The sequence below is a fragment of the Phyllostomus hastatus genome, unplaced genomic scaffold (genome assembly GCF_019186645.2).
Source record: "Phyllostomus hastatus isolate PE091 unplaced genomic scaffold, TTU_PhHast_1.1 phas_scaffold_39, whole genome shotgun sequence".
Classification (NCBI taxonomy): domain Eukaryota; kingdom Metazoa; phylum Chordata; class Mammalia; order Chiroptera; family Phyllostomidae; genus Phyllostomus; species Phyllostomus hastatus.
Window position 1 is genome coordinate 25,040,177 of NW_025334028.1, and position 16,456 is coordinate 25,056,632.

General features: G+C 38.3%; 1 protein-coding gene across 4 annotated transcripts in view; it reads left to right on the forward strand.

Annotated features, from left to right (window-relative positions):
* The first annotated feature begins 1,955 nt into the window (after positions 1-1,955).
* The window catches only part of NFKB1 (nuclear factor kappa B subunit 1), a 127,585-nt gene continuing 113,084 nt past the window's right edge, over positions 1,956-16,456 (forward strand). The window contains exon 1 of one of the 4 annotated variants that reach the window (XM_045820102.1): positions 1,956-2,454. The gene's annotated coding sequence lies outside the window, so the exon portion shown is untranslated. The remainder of the gene's footprint in view (positions 2,455-16,456) is intronic. The other 3 variants (XM_045820101.1, XM_045820104.1, XM_045820103.1) reach the window with 3 other exon arrangements.

A 16,456-nucleotide genomic window follows, 5' to 3' on the forward strand; every position in this document is an offset into this window, starting at 1 on the left:
TATTTGGAAATAGGGTCTTTGCAGGGTAAAGGTCATTAAGTTGAGGTCATACTGGATGGGGGTGGGGGAGGGCTCTATGTCCAAAGACTGGTATCCTAACAGCAGAAAGAAGAAGGAGATTTGGATACAGAGACATAGGAGAGACACAGAGGAGAAAGCCACGTGGAGACAGAGGCAGAAATTGGAGGTACATTAGCTAAAAGTCAAGAAACACCAGGGATTGCTGAGAGCCACCAGCAGCTATGAAGGGTTAAGAAAGGATTCTCCTAGAGCTTTCAGAGGGAGCATGGCTGTGCCCATCCCTTGGCTCCCAACTTCTGCCCTTCCAGAACTGTGAGGGATAAATCCCCATTGTTTGTGGTAATTTTTTAAGGTGCCCTTAGGAAACTAAATATACCTGCCTAACCCACAGTCCTCATTTTAAGTCCATTCTATGGGATAACTTTGAATTTGAAATGTAATCATCTTCACTAACTTTCTTTTATTGTTGTTCCCAAAATATGTTACCCTGGTTCTACTCTTTGAACATTCCAACCTTGTCTACCCTTTATTTCGGCAAAGGTATAGTCACTCCCCCAACTGTGAATGAGGAGGGTAAATACTCATCCCTACTCCATAAAGAAAGAAAACTATTCCTCTAGTACTTTGCTGTTTCACGGAAGTTTGTACTGTTTATGTTAATGACAAAAATAATTTTATAGAAACTATTGATCTACTAAAATATAGTATTGGCACACTTTCTAATAATGTCCCATAAATAAAAACACAGGGTTTCTAAAATCCATCGTCTTAAGTCTTTATAAGTCCTCTATCCCCGGAAACGAAATCAAATCCCTTACAGGTAGATTGCTGGTTGTTCCCAAGGTCACTGCAAATACTCATCCCAGACCCAATGAATGAATCTCTACTCTTCTGCCAAACATCCACCAACACTTATAACTTTGGGGAGTGAGGGTGCAGGGAAAGGAGGAGACATAAAAGGAATGTGGAAATCCTGCTGGGGGCAATCCTATGTCATAGCAACCCTGCCTAGTGACTGCTTGATTACCGATGTTTTAAAGTGCGCAGCTGTCACTCAACTCTGAAGTGAGATAATAAGCTCTCAAATATCTCAAGCTCAAGGTTTCTTATTTGCGAGCTAACCTATTTCAAGATAGCCTCAGCCCTAGTCTAGTACAGTGCCTGGCACATAAAAAAGCTGAAATCTAGTGAATTATGATCACTAGGAGTCCTGTCTGCAGGTTGTAGTAGTGGTCTCTCCAGGAAGGAGAAAAACGCCCTTCTACTGGATCAATGTTTCTTTATGAGCTGTGGACCAAAACCATTGCTACCACCATCACTGTAATTCCATCCACAGTAATTGTCATAAAGGCCCGACAATGCCCTGTAGGTGACAATTCAAAATCAGTCATAACCAGGAGATTTAAGACCTCACCCAAACCCAGTACATGTTGAGACATTGTTGGACAGAAGTCAGTTATTATACAGAAATTCCCGTTTCATTTGATTTGGGTGTAACTGTGACCATTTAAAGGGAACATACAGATGAGATTTACTTCTATACATGGCGTGGTGGGCACCACACGATCCAACATCCCCTCCAGGTGCTCCGGCCTGTCCTTGTGAGGCCCTGGACCGCCCGCCAGTGCTTTGCGCGCCGGTGCCGTCTGCTTCCCGGGACTCTGAGACCCATCACGGTCTTCAGGGGGCGTCCCCGTTCGCTCCCGCCTTCGGGACCAAGGGAGCGCGGCCCGGGAGAGGGAGCTCCGCGGGGGACACTGACGTCCTGGCCGCCGACCGCGCGCTCCCGGTCCCCCGCTCGGCAGCGGCCCCGAGGGGCTGGAGCGCGGCGGGCGGCGGGTCTCCCCGCGCAGGGCGCCCCCGAGGTGCGGGCTTTCCCCACCCCCGGCGGCGACCCCACCTCCCGCCCCCGCGGCGTGCACGCGTGTGTCCGTCTGTCTTCTTTCTCGACGTCAGTGGGAATTTCCAGCCAGGAAGTGAGAGAGTGAGCAAGAGAGAAAGACTGAGAAGTGCACCAGCGAGCCGGGGCAGGAAGAGGAGGTTTCGCCACCGGAGCGGCCGGGCTACGCGCTGACAGCTTCCCCTGCCCTTCCCGTCCGTCGCGCCTCTCGCCGCCGCCGCCGCCGCCCTCGGCCAGCGAGCGGCCGCCGACCTCGCTCCGAGAGCCCCGCGCAGCCCAGGCCAGAGCCGCCGCGGCCGGGAAGGCGGCGCCGCCGCGGCCCGGCCCCCGCGCGCCCCGCGCTTCCCTCCGCCCGCGCTGCGACATGGCGCGGCACTGACTGGCCCGGCCCGGCGAGACCGCGCGCCCGCGCCCCGGAACCGCCGGCCCCGACCCGCAGCCGAACTCGCTCCTCCCGCGGCCCCGAGGCCCGCGCCGGCCCGGAGGGGGAGCCCCGCAGGCACCGCGAGGCCGAGCGCAGACTCGCCACCAGGGTAAGCCGGATCCGCGCGGAGGGGCCACGCCGGGCGCCCGCGGCCCGGGTCCCGCCACCTCCCCGCCCCGCGCCCCTCCGGCCGCACCCGGACTCCCTGGCTCCCGCACTAACTGCTGGGCCACAGCGTGGGAGGAGGTTGACGGGAGCTGAGAGGCTCTGGGGATTGGCGATCGCGGGGGAAGGCTCCTCCGGACCTGGCGCCGGCCGACCCCGCCGACCCGAGGGCCGTGCTGCCGCGGCCGTGCTTCCTTTCTCTTCGCGTCCCGCCGCCCGGCGGGAACGGGACCCCGAGGGGAACTCGCACTAACTTTTCTAAAATCCCCACCCCCACCCCCTGCTGGGGGATGGCTTGAGGTGCTCTTTGGCTCGGAGGAGAGAGGGGAAGGTGGTTGGTGCAGTGCCGAACCAGATTTTACCTAAGGGCGTTCCATGAAATGAAAGCAGAAGTGCACGGCAGTCCTGTCGGCTGGGAAAGCCTCCCCAGCTCCCTCAAACTGAATGGGGCAGCCTTCTGCCCTGGTCTCCTACTTCCGAAAGAACCCCCGCTTCATTTACACGCAAATACCCCTGCCAGGACAGAATACACTCACCTACTGTATAGGTCCTGTGCGTTGGTTTTCAGGACCTAAGGGGGGCTTGTTACTGATCCTCCAGGGCCTGGCATATAACAGGGAAAAGAAATCACCTACTTAGAGCACTTTTCAGGCACTCCGGTTACGTTAAACACTTGAACAACGGTACCATGTATTGTGCATGACCTCTAGAACAAAAATAATCATATAAGTAAAGCCTAGCCTGAATACAGGTTTTCTTACGGTCTTTAAAAATAAATACCGATGGAGATGTTTGCCCTGATTTATTGGTCTATCCTGAAACTTAAATGGGACTTAATGATACAGTATCTCATTATCAAGATTTAAGATGTTTTCATGGACTTAATAAGTCCATTATTAAGTAGGGTTTTTCAGCATAGCAGCTTATTAAATAACTATATTTAATTTAAAGATTCTGTCATAAAGCCCATAAGCTGGGAAAATGACTGGTATTACTAAAACACTTAATAGCTCTGAAATACAAATGTTATTCTACAAACCGGTGATCTTTGGTAAACACTAAACCTTGGGATCAAGATAATTAGTGCTTATTTTTCTAGCAAAGTCCATCAACTGAATATTTTTTAGTACGTTAAATTGCATTAATGTTTATTAAAACTTTAAAAGGGATACTTGATTAACAGAAAGCCCTTACCTGATATATGTTGTTTTCCTGATTTTAATATTGCACTTTCTAGAGATGAATTCTTTTGCAGTTTAATGCACTAAAAATTATATAAATGATTCAAAGCAAAATGTTTTATGAGCTTATTAACTTGGGAACCCAGGAAATAAAAAGATTTGTTTCTTGTGCCTTTTACATTTATTGTGTAATTAAATTGCTAAGGTAAGAAGAACATATATGATAAATGGGAACATGGTATCTGCTGAAATTATTCATCCATATTGATACACTAGCAACTCCTCAATTTTCTCTGGAACTTGTTTAGATAAAATGTCTTCCTGGGCCACAGCCTACTGGACAAATATGAACACAAAGGAAGACTCATTGTGTGTAGAATTATGATAGCACTGAAATACTGCTTGCTGTGAAGAGTAAACCATTTCTAACCTGTTTGAAAGACTCCTTAAAGAAAATATAATCCAGTTAGGGGTTGGTGGCAGTTTGAAAATTTATATTTTTACTTTGAAATTTCAGTTTATTTTATGTTCTGCAGTTGGCATTCACATGGGCTAAATAAATGTCCCTATTTTTCAAACCCAGTTAGTAAATACTGTAGTACAAATACAAAAATAGTTGTTCCCCTTTGTAAGCACTGCTTTGATCTTTGTACTTCCTTCTTCTACCTCTTAAACAATATCGTCTGTAATGACTGGCTTGCAGTTGGTAAAAGCTCAATTAATTGGTAATAGGCAGAATTTCAGATTTAATTATCATATTCCTCATAATTCTCTTGTCATGTTCCTTGGAACAAATTAAAGCTACTATGAGAAACTCTTTATTTACTCAGTTTGCTTTTACTCTTGCCTTTAGACTTCCAGATAACAAACGAAGTTACAATACTACCTTGACTTTCAGGTACTGCGCATTGTGGTAAATAGGAGGTCCACATAAGGAATGGGGGCTACAGAAATCTGGGACTCCCATTCGATCAGCAGGACCTTCTTTTTTTACCTAATTAATGAGAGGTATTCCCCTATTCAGAAGAGGTGAAAGTTCTGGCTTCTGGGGGGAAGTGGTTACTTTATAATCTTCAATTAGTTTGAATTTAGGAGAAGAAAGAACAGTAGTAGTTGACATTTTAAAACAATACATTAAAAATCTGAGTTTCCATATGGATTTTTGATAGTCAACATATCATTTTCTTCTTCAGAACTTCTTGGTAGTCCTGTTCTGAGCATAGAGATGACTGCAGTAAAAAGTGGTTCTGTAAAGGAGAATAAATATTAATATTACACCCTTCTATTCTACAGATTAAACAAGAATCATATTAGCAGGAATTAATATGTAAGAATCAATGGCTACACAAAATTTCTCATTAATTTACCTTAGTAGGAAGGTGGTTTTCTTTGCTTGATTGGTTTTTTTGTTCATACTATGAATTATATAAGGTAGTACAATTGTTAACATGTTGCAAGAGGAGAAGGAGGAGGAGAAGGAAGAGTAGAATTTTAGTGCTGGAGGACACTTAAATCTTCTGCTTCTATAACTATGATCAGAGTTCTTTGCCAACTGCTTTCTTGGTGACCAGTAAACAACATTGAGGCATTCCCTGCTTTCTGGGAATTAATTCTCATTTGCATTCTTGCACTGTAAATCCTGAACTCACTAGAGTCTTCTTAGAGGTGAGAAAACTATAATCATCAGAAGACTATATACTCCTTTGAGTTGACCCTATCACTCTCTAGGAGACCTTGATGGTTTGAAAAACTGGAGGCATTCAGCCTCAGAGAGGAATGTTTGGATTTGTGGCGTGGCCTTGCAAGTTTGGCTCCTTGACTGTGTGTGTGTGTGTTGTGTGTGTGTGTTGTATGTGTGTTTAATTAAAAAAAAAGAAGAATATTAATAATTGAAACCAGATAAGTTGGTAGAGTTAATAGAAGGGGTGCATAACCAAGACTTTTATCTTTGTGATAGTTCATTAATAATTAGATTTTTTAAAAGTAGTAGTATTTTTTATGATGATGAAGTTACTTTATACCTTTGGTTTTTGTTGTATTAGAGATGTTCCTGAGTGCAAATTAATAAGCTGACTTTCATATTTTCAGATGAGGTTGGTAGACCTACCCTTGTAAATCAGTTAATAGTTTAGAAAATAAATTGTGAAATAAAATCTTACTGTTTCACTATGAATAATTTAAAGCCAACAGTTTTACACAAAGTATGTAATATAAGGTGTGATTTCTTAAAGATTATAGAATTCTCAGGAATGTAGGTTATGCATGAAAATGTTTAATTTAGAATATTAATCACAAAAATATTGTTTTAAATTTTAAAAAGAAATAAGTTATTCTCCTCTCATATTTTTTATCGTAATTATTAGATTTAATTATCAGTAATAGAAGTTTTATCGGCTTTAATTTGTTGCCTGTTTTGAAATTAGAATAATGAAATGGGTGGTTTAATTCCCTATTACAAATTGGCTTATTACTTTTCATTTACATTTCACCATAACGGCAAAAATCTTATAACCAGCTTTATTATGGTTTGTACTTTCAACAGATAATTTAAAAACATTAAACTACCTATAAATTTAATTTCTTCTATCTGTGGAAAAAATCCTGACTGACAGAGTTTTACAGAAGACTCTAAAGATTCTATATGGCTTATTCTTAAAGATCCTAAGTGCGAAAAAATAATAAAAAGGAGAGAGAAAAGAGCTACATGAGAGAATCAAAAGCCTGTAGTTCCAGGTTTTAAAAACTCATATCTAGTCTATACTGACAGGTATCTGACACTTAACATTGTGCCTGTCAGTACACACTGAGCAGCCAGTAACCGTTTGTTGAAGAAGGAATGACACAAGTTTTGTTGTGTTTGTTTGTAAAAGGGCAGCTGTTTTCTGCAAGGAACAAGAATTACACCATTTGCCTTGCCTTCTGGGAAAAAAGAAGGCAATAATTTGTTCTTACTTCCTAGATAATATATTCTTACATAAAGAACACTTCAAGTTTACTAGAACAAGTAATTTTTTTTAAAGTAGCCAATGCCTTTCAAAAGGTGACATTCTGAAAGAGGAGTTTATGAACTGGGGGGAAAAAATGGCTTTTAGTTTTGAAGTTTTAAAGGCACTCATCAAATAAGGTAATAAAGTAATTGAAATTATAAAAGGTGCTTGTACAGTTTTTAAAAATGCCATTTTTTGGCTAGGTTAGAATTTCTCTGAGCTCTATTGAAACTGTCAATATGAGTATGTCAAATAAAGAAAACAGAAAACAGTGTTGCAAGCATTGTTTTGTAATCCAAAAATTGTTAAAGCCTATCTAAATGAATAAAAAATTAAAAACAAATGTGTCGTGACATCTAGAATTAAATACGTACCATCTATATAAAGTTGGTGGGGGAGGGAGTTAGTAGCTGGAAACCTCAGGAACAAGCTGTCAGTTAGAAAGATTTACTGTACTTTCCACTGTGATTACTTTAACGATTTTGCAACACTGTAAAACCTGGGCCTCACCGTGCCAGGGTTTTGTTGATTACTCCTCAGTTGTAGCATTTTCAGAAAATTGTCCTTGAACCTGTGGCTAAACATGTTTATTCTGTGTGGACATAATGTAGGTAATGAAGTATACCGTCCAAACTAGAGAGGAGAACAGGGCCAGCAGCCTGGGTCCTGGTGTCATTGTGCCCCCAGGAAGAGCCAGAACTGTTTTAGTGAAAACTGATCATTTCAGTCCACTCAGCTTTGCTGTCCCCCTGATTCTGGTTCTGACCCTGACCTCTCTTCAGATCACTTACAAACACACATTCAAGTTTAAAAAGTTAATTTTAAAAGTTGTTTATAAATACATAGATGCATAATCATTTTTGTTGTCACCAACAAATTGAGGAAGAAACTGAATGTTTACTTATGTAACAGCTGCACTGCAAAGGTGTCTTCAAACACTCTGAGAGTGAGTAACTGTGGTGCTTGTTAGCTGAAACAGTGAAACAGTCCGGGTACTCTGACTGTGGCATACCTGTGGGAGGAGCACAGGGAATGATCAATTCTGCTGCTGTGTTCTCTTACATACTTAGCTCTTTCTACAGCTTCTGGGCATGAAGACAAGTGTAAACAAAAGCATAAAGTTGTAATATTGTCTAACCTTTACCATACTAGTAGAAAACGTGTGGCCAATTCATACATTTTATAGTGGAAAATAAAGCTATTGGATTTTTCTTAGAGTTTTAGTCTTTTGATATATATGCAGCTCTCTAGCATGTGGAAAAGAAATTTGCTAACTTGAACTTAAAAAATACAAAACCTGAATAAAATTAAGCACACCTTTTTAATTAATATTTTAAAAATAATTTGTTATAATGAACTTTGTCAAAATAGCAATTATTTTTAAAAGTATCTTTATTATTTGTCATGTCATCTGGACTAAACAGCTTGTACTACGTTTCGGTGGCAGGGCATACCACCATTACCTCCAAAAATCCGTTCTAATATATATCAAGCATGAAAGTAAAAAATTAAAAGTAATGACAAACTCCCTAATCAACCTGCTTATCTATTGGTTCTGTGCCCAAGCCTGCAATTCATTTAAATAGTGAAAATAAATTACTTAATTATCTTAGAAAATATGCCTTCTAAAGCAAGAATTTTAGGAATGTAGGAAATGACTATTTTTTAATGTTTTAACATGAAATCCTGACTCATGTTTTATTGGTATTTGAAGAACTTCTTTGTCTGCCAGTTCTGAACTTAGGTATAGGTTTATTTTCTAGGATTTAACCATTTATTGGTATTTTATTATTGAGACTTGATATATAAACTTCAGTGTCTTTGTCTTATAAATGGGGCTAGGTATGGTGGTGAGGTAAAAGGAAAAGAGTTCCTTACAACTTTCAGGATCTGCTGTAATGCTGTCTATATAATACACACACTTTTATGACTCATGCAGTTAAAATAAAGATGTGAAAGTATGGAAGGAGTATATTGGCTATTCATACAGAAAAAAATTTAAAGTAGAAAAGGAGAAACATGAAGAAGGTAAAGAATATACATTACACTTAATGTATTATAGTTCTGTTGGATTTCAGGGAGGCACTTAAGGGAATACACAAAACTATTGGTTTATGTAAAATTAAAACTGAACATAAAATATCTGGGAAGTAGAAAAGATTATTTTTTTAAAGCTTTTATTTGTTTCTAGAGAGAGGGAAAGGGAGGGAGAGAAACATCAATGTGCGGTTGCCTCCGGCACACCCCCAGCTGGGGACCTGCCCACAACCCAGGCATGTGCTCTGACTGAGAATTGAACCAGTGACTTTTTTGTTCACAGGCCAGCTTTCAATCCACTGAGCCACACCACCCTGGGTGAAAAGATTATTTTTTTTGAAATGTACTTACCCTGCTAATTTCAAGTCAACCAAGACGGCATGGGAAAATGCTTTTTGTAGAAGATGGATTAATAAGAGCTAAAAATATAGCTAGTCCCATAACTCATTTATTATGTTAATATATGATGAGGTATGTAAATTGTTAGGTGTCTATGTTTCAAACCTATGAGTCTTAAAAAATTTGATCAACACAAATGATAATGAAAGCACAGAGAAAAGTTTAAGGTGGAAAGACCCTTATAAAATTAGATCTTGAACTTTATTACTGACTTGAATGTGAAAAAGGAAAGTAATGTAGAAAGCGGATTAGAATTCCAGAGAAAAGGATAAATTTTATATATCATGCATAACAATGGGAGGATCATAATGAAGGAAATAGATAGGTTGCCCTTGAATAGAACTTTTTTATAGGCATTTTACTGTGAATTATCCTATTTTTAATTAATTGAAAACAATGATCATTTCCTCCATGTTCTGAAAACACTATGTCTTTTTAATTTTATCCTCACCTGAGAACATTTTTTCATTGCTTTTAGAGAGAGAAGGAAGGAGAAAGAGAAACATCAGTGCGAGAGAGAAGCAGAGACTGGTTCCCTCCCGTGCACCCCCAGACCAGGGATCCTGTGTTCCCAGAATAAGAATGGAACCCACACCCTAGCTATGTGCCCTGGCTGGGAATCAAACCAGCAACCTTTCAGTTATGAGACAGTGCTCCAAGCAATTGAGCCACACTAACCAGGACAGAGAACACTTTAGAAGTCAGTTGTGATTAAGCAAACTTCAAAATACCTGGGAAATTAAAATCAGAAACATGGCATGTAACAATAATTCATTGTACTTCCTTGCTCTCAGGCCATACCATAGCATTCATTTGAAATAATGTCTTTATGGTTTCTCTCCATGTGTTTACCCAATTTCTCATTTTAGACATTTAACTGAATTTAACAAGCTTACCTTAGAACATTTTAGTATTTCCTGACTATTTTAAACATTACCATCAGTTATTTACCCTGAAGTTCTTTGTCATGATGAGCAGGGACAGTATCCTATTTCTCTTAGAAAGTCCATTAGAATAGCCAAATAGGAATTAGTCAAAGTTGTTTAAATAGGTTTTAATCTTATATTGAAATAAAGGGATGATCTGCGGTCATGCTATATTAAATAAATATTGGTTGCACTGAAGGAGCCCAGTCATTCAAGGCAAGCCATAGAAAACAATCATTTTATTGCTGAGGCACTTGTGTTTCTTTACATAGATGTCCCCATCAGTATGCGAATATCCAATGTATCACCATCCCCATGCACCAAATTGCTACCCTAGCAAACTAGGGAATGTAGTCGTTAACCCACTGTGGTCCACTCAGTAGGTTTCTCATGCCAGAAATCTAGGAACCTGTTCTTCATGCACACTCACTTATCTTCTCCAGTCATTCCCCAAGTTCTGTTAGTTTAGCTGCCTCCTCATCTCCAGAGTCCATTTCTTCCTCCCTGAATTTCTAGTTTCATTTTTGCACCGTCTCCTAATAAATGATCTCTTGCTTTTCTATTCCATCCTTCATTCCAGCATAAGGGTCAACTTTCTAAAGTGCAAGTCTGATCATGCCACGATCTTCATATCTCTGAAATGAATCTCCGTTGTTTTCACAAGCTGATTCCTGCACACCTCACCTCCCTTCCTTGTTCTTCACTCACCCCCTGTTTCTCCTTGATCCACATCAATTTTCAGTTCCTTGTCCATCATGTTTTCTCCGACAGCCTCTGCATGTGTGCACCTTGTGTGAGGAGTGCCCTCCCCTTCTTAGCCATTGTACTAACTGCTAACTTCAGGCACGGTTCAGCCATCACCATTTCTCTCTCCCTCCTCTATCCATTCTCCCTGACTTACCCATAAAGAGTTATGTTTCACCCTATCCATGTTCTCTTGACTTCTTTTGCATTGAGGCAGAAAATACCTTCAAGGCAGGGACTTCATCTTTCTTACTTTTTATTTGCAGAGCACCCGGTAATTTTGCTGAATGACTAAGTAAATAACTAGACAAAATATCAATAGACTGTAGCTGTAGCCAGGTTGCTCAGTTGGTTGAAGCGCCACCCCATATACCAAAAAGGTTGCGGGTTTGATCTCCTGTCAGGGCACACACCTAGGTTGAGGGTAGTTACTGGAAGCAACCAGTTGACATTCCTCTTTCTCTCTGTTCCTCTCTCTCTAAAATCAATGAGCATATCCTCAGGTGAGACTGAAAAAAAAAAAAAGACTGCTATTGATCATGCTATGTGGATCGGGCAATTTAATTAACTTCTCTGGGTCTCATTTTCTCTCTGTAAAAAAAATGAGTCCGACTAACTGAGCATCTTCTTCTAAAATTATTTCCTTCTTTGATATAATACTGCTATTTAGAAGATTTCAGATTTTCTTGCCATATTGAGATAGATCAACTTAAGAAAAATGCATGTGATAAGTTAAAGACAATTCTTGATTATTAATGTGACAAATATAAGAACCTATCCGATTGTTTGGGTTGTGTTGTCATTCATGACCCCATTCTAGTTTCTTCCTGACGTCCAGATGTTTCAGGGGTTACATTTTTTCATTATTAATTAGTCTCTGCTATGAACTCATATTAGTATTTTTCCAAATAAGTTGAAGGCAAATGATACAGAAATTGAATATAAAATTCAATATTTTAATTATAAATTGGTTCAAGGTCTCACTAATTATTACCATATTGGGGGAGGAAGAAAGGGAAGTGGTAGTGCTGTGATCTGAGTCCTTATCTCATGGAAAGAACTGAATTTCTAAAATTGGTAAGTTAAGAAAAGAGTTATAAGCATAGTATTGGGATGGCCAAAAAGTCCATTATGTTTTTTCCATACTATGGCTCTAATTGTGCTTAATTGTCTTTAACTTCATTTGAAACAATTTTATTAGTTTATATTGTGACAGCTATCATGTCAGCACGCATTTAAAAAAACATCAAAATTGGTGAATTTTTGTGCAGCCATTTTAATATTGAACATGTAAGAAGCAGTATTTTCAGTGTATTATGCTTTATTATTTCAAGAAAGGTAAAAATGCAGAAAAAAAGATCTGTGCAGTGTACAGAGAAGGTGCTGTGGCTGATAGAACGTGTCAAAAGTGCTTTGTGAAGTTTCTTGCTACTATTGACATTTTGGCCAAACAATTCTTTGCTGTGGGGCTGTCTTCTGCATCAGAAAGTGTTTAGCAGCACCCCTGGCCTCTACCCACTAGAAGCCAATAGCGGGAGATAGCTGACGTGCTGAATATATCTAAACCAACAAAGTTATTGGTGAAAATGAAAAATGTATTTTTTATTTTATGGAAAAAAATGTAATGGATTTTTTGGCCAACCCAGTATTTGGCGTTGAAAAGAACCCCCAGGAAAACCGAAAAGAGAAAGTTACATATTAAAAAGTAAATCACTCTACAAAGCAGGATTGTGGAGATAAGAGAGGTGGGGTATGGGAAGCTTTGCTTTTTTATATAAGCTGTCTATCCTGCATAGTAGGATTTCTTTTTTAACCATTAACTTATTTGGATATATGTTGAGTTATTTCTGTGTACTGGAAATACAATGTCGAACAAGACAGAAATCCATAATTTGATGGTGCTTATTAGCATGTAAAGTTTTCAGTTTAAAATTGTTTTCTTTTTACATTAACCTTTTTAAAATTGAAGCATCATCAAAAAGAAGTGCAGAAATCATAATAGTACAGTTTTAATGATTTATCTCAAAGTGAACACACTTAACCCAGGTAGTGTTTTAGAAGCAATACCCCACAAACCCCCTTTCTGCTCTTCTTGGTCAGGACCACTATCCTTTAAAAAGTTTCATTAATGACTGTTTGGATTACATGCATGTAGATTCCATGACTCATGTTCATCTACATACAACTGAGAATTGACTGAATAAATTAATTACTCAAAGATGCTAGTAATGAGCTTCATATAAATAAGAACTCTGCTAAGGTTAAAAGCTCTAAGGTCTGTTCCAGATTTTCCTCATTAAACAAAATATGTTAGTAAAAATATCAAACAAATCATATTTTTACATTAATTTGTCATTTGTGAGTTTGAGTAGCTGTTTTGTTTATTGCCAAGCAGTCAAGGTTGCTAACAAAAAGATAGGGGAGAAAGGAGAATTCGCATCAGACCTTATCAGACACTGAAGAGAGTGTAGTTCACCTCTTTCTTTCCTACTTACTTTATACATTAGTATCTTCATAAATTGAAAGGTTTATATGAGTGGTCAGTGTGGAAAAGCCTTCATAACTACACTCACGGCCTGAAAGTTCCCTGTATAAGGCCTGATTTTGATGCTTGCGAATTTTCACATGTGTCTGTGTGATTGGAAGGTCATCATTGTGATTATTTATTCAAGGAAACCCTTTTCTCCCTCCAAACCGATAGCCACCATATCCTTAGAACGAAGTATTGTTGGCTCACGTGATGAATCCTTCTCTTTTATTTTTTTCTCCTTTTTATTGTATTTTTCCATTACCATTTGGTCCTCTTGTATCCCCCTTCCCCCATCAGTCACCACACTGTCGTCCATGTCCATGGGTCCTTTTTCCTTTTTGCTCAGTCCTTCCACCCTCTAACAACTGCCCCCACCTTAGCTGTAGTCCTGCTTTCTATCTGTGAGGAATCCTTTTCTTTTAAAACATAGAGAATATATTTTTATTGATATTTGAGGATTAATAACAATGAAAATCCAAACTAAAATCATCATACTCAGATTTAAAGAACTTGATCAGTTGCTCTATATTTGATCAAAAGAATATAATCCTTGAGGTTTACTTCCTCCTCAGTCTGAAAATACAAATACTCCAAAATGATCCTCAAGACAAAGGCCAGATGCGAAGTTAAAATTTGGCCATAGTCTGTTTCTTAATTAAGACTTTATTTTCTTTGAAGCAATTCAAGGTTCACAGCAAAATTGAGGGGAAAGTACAGAGATTTCTCATACATCTCCTGCCCCTAAACATGCATAGCCTCCATCTTTACCAACATCCCCCATCACAGTGGTACATTTCTTACAACTAATGAGCCTATGTTTTTACATCATCTATGTTTTTACATTATTGTTCATTCTGCTGTTGTGCATTCTGTGGGTTGGGACAAATGTATAATGACATGTGTCCATCATTATGCTATTATACAAGAAGTATTTTTACTGCCTTAAAAATCCTCTGTGTTATGTGTACACTATTTTTGGGGAAAAAGAAATCGGTAGAATTAGAAATGTGGCAGCAAAAGATTCAAAACAAAGTCCATTAAGTCAAAATCCTTTCTATGCCACTTGAATGAAACATCCCAAACTTTGTTTTCATGTAGAAGTGGAAGGCAACATATCTCATGAGTGACTTAAATTGTAAAATGTAAGTTTTTATCTAATTTAGTATATTTAGAGAATTTCTCTAGGTATAAAAATTTATACTCAATAGAATTTATCCTACTATAGTGCTGACAATAAGAAATTTTGCTTAAAATGGAATCTGTCATTTGGTATACATGACAATTATGTGATTAGAAAAAGCCCAAAATATGTTTTTGATTATAAAAATATCAGTCACCTGTGCTTAAGAAAACAACCAAAGGGAAAGATTTTCTTTGTTTCTTTCCTTTTGGAATGCATTAGAATTCATTCTGGTCACTTCTCTAAGAAAATCCCTGTCCCCCGTGGTTATAGTAGACATGATACAGTCAGAATTGATACACTTTTTCCATGCAGGATAATGAGGTTATATTTACTATGTTCTCTTGATTCTAAGAAGCACTTCTCCTGACACCTATATAACATTGTGGCTTAATTATATATATTTCAGGATTTTCTAGATAGCGCTCTGTTATTAGTTTCTAATTTCATATAACATGTATGCATGATTTCACTTCTTTGAAATTTATTGAGACTTGTTTTATGTTCCAACATATGGTCTATCGTGGAGAATGTTTTGTGTGCATTAGAAAAGAATGTGTGTTCTGCAGTCATTGGTGGGTGTTCTATACATGCACTTAAGTTAATCTGTTTAATGATAGTGTTCCTAAATTTTCTATATCCTTACTGATGTTCTGTTGATTTATTATTATCAGTTCCTGAGAGAGGATTGTTAAAAACCTTAACTGTGGATATTAATAATTGTGGATATTTCTGTTTTTTTCCCTAAGTTCTGCCACTTTTTGTTTTGTATATTTTGAAGTTCTTATATACACATTAAGATTATTCTTACTTCCTGATGAATTGACACTTTTATTATGAAATGTTCTACTTTGTCCCTGGTAATTTCTTCTCCTGATGGCTACAGTATCTGATATTTTAATATAGCTTGCTTTTTTATATTTACTATTTCCATGGTATAACTGGCATAACTTTGCATTCTCATGCTTTTTTAAAGTATATGACACTTAAAATTAAAGTGTAATTCTTATGAAAAGCACATATTTGGATATTGCTTTTTGTACACTCTGACCATCTCCACTTTTTTATAGGGAGTTTAGTCCATTTCCATTTAATGTATTATTAATATATTCGAAGTTAGTCTATCATCTCGGTAATTGTTAGCTCTGTGTGCCATCTGTTCTTTATTCATTTTTTCTTCTTTTCCTGCCATCTTTGAAATAAATCAATTTTATTTTTTAGTTCCACTTCACCTACTTCACTGGCTATTTTTTAAAACTGGTTACTTTAGGTATTATAATACACATCACTAAGAAATTGGCAGTACCTGCTATGCTTCCTTTGTCCTCTTCCTATGTGCTGTTTATTATACATTTGACCTTTGCATATGTTACAGACCCCCAGGTAGATTGTGTTTTTAGAACAAGAAAACATGTTTTATACTCACATGCATATTCATCATGTTTGGCATTTTCATTCTTTTATATAGGTCCAAGTTTCTATCTGGTGCCATTTCCCTTTAGCATGAAAAACTTTAACATGTGTTTTAGCAGGCCTGCTAATGATAAATTCTCTTGGCTCTTGTTTCTTTAAAAAATGTCAATTTTACATTTAGTTTTAAAAGATAATTTTCTGAATATAGAATTGTACACTAATCTTTTTCTTTCTGTTAGCACTTTCATTATTATTTCTAATGAGAAGTCAGCCATCATACTTATCTTACTTCCCCTTTGCCCCTGGATGCTTTTAGGATTTTTTTTTTCTTTAGCATTAGTTTCTAACAGTTTCACTATAATGTGACCAAGCATGGTTTTGTCTTTATCCAACATGGGGATCTTTGAGATTCTTGTATTTATGGTTTGATTTTGTTAAATTTTAAAATTCCTGACAATAATTTTTCTTTTTTAAATATATTTTATTGATTATGATATTATAGTTGTCCCATCCCCCCCCTTTATTCCCCTCTGCCCTACACAACCCCTC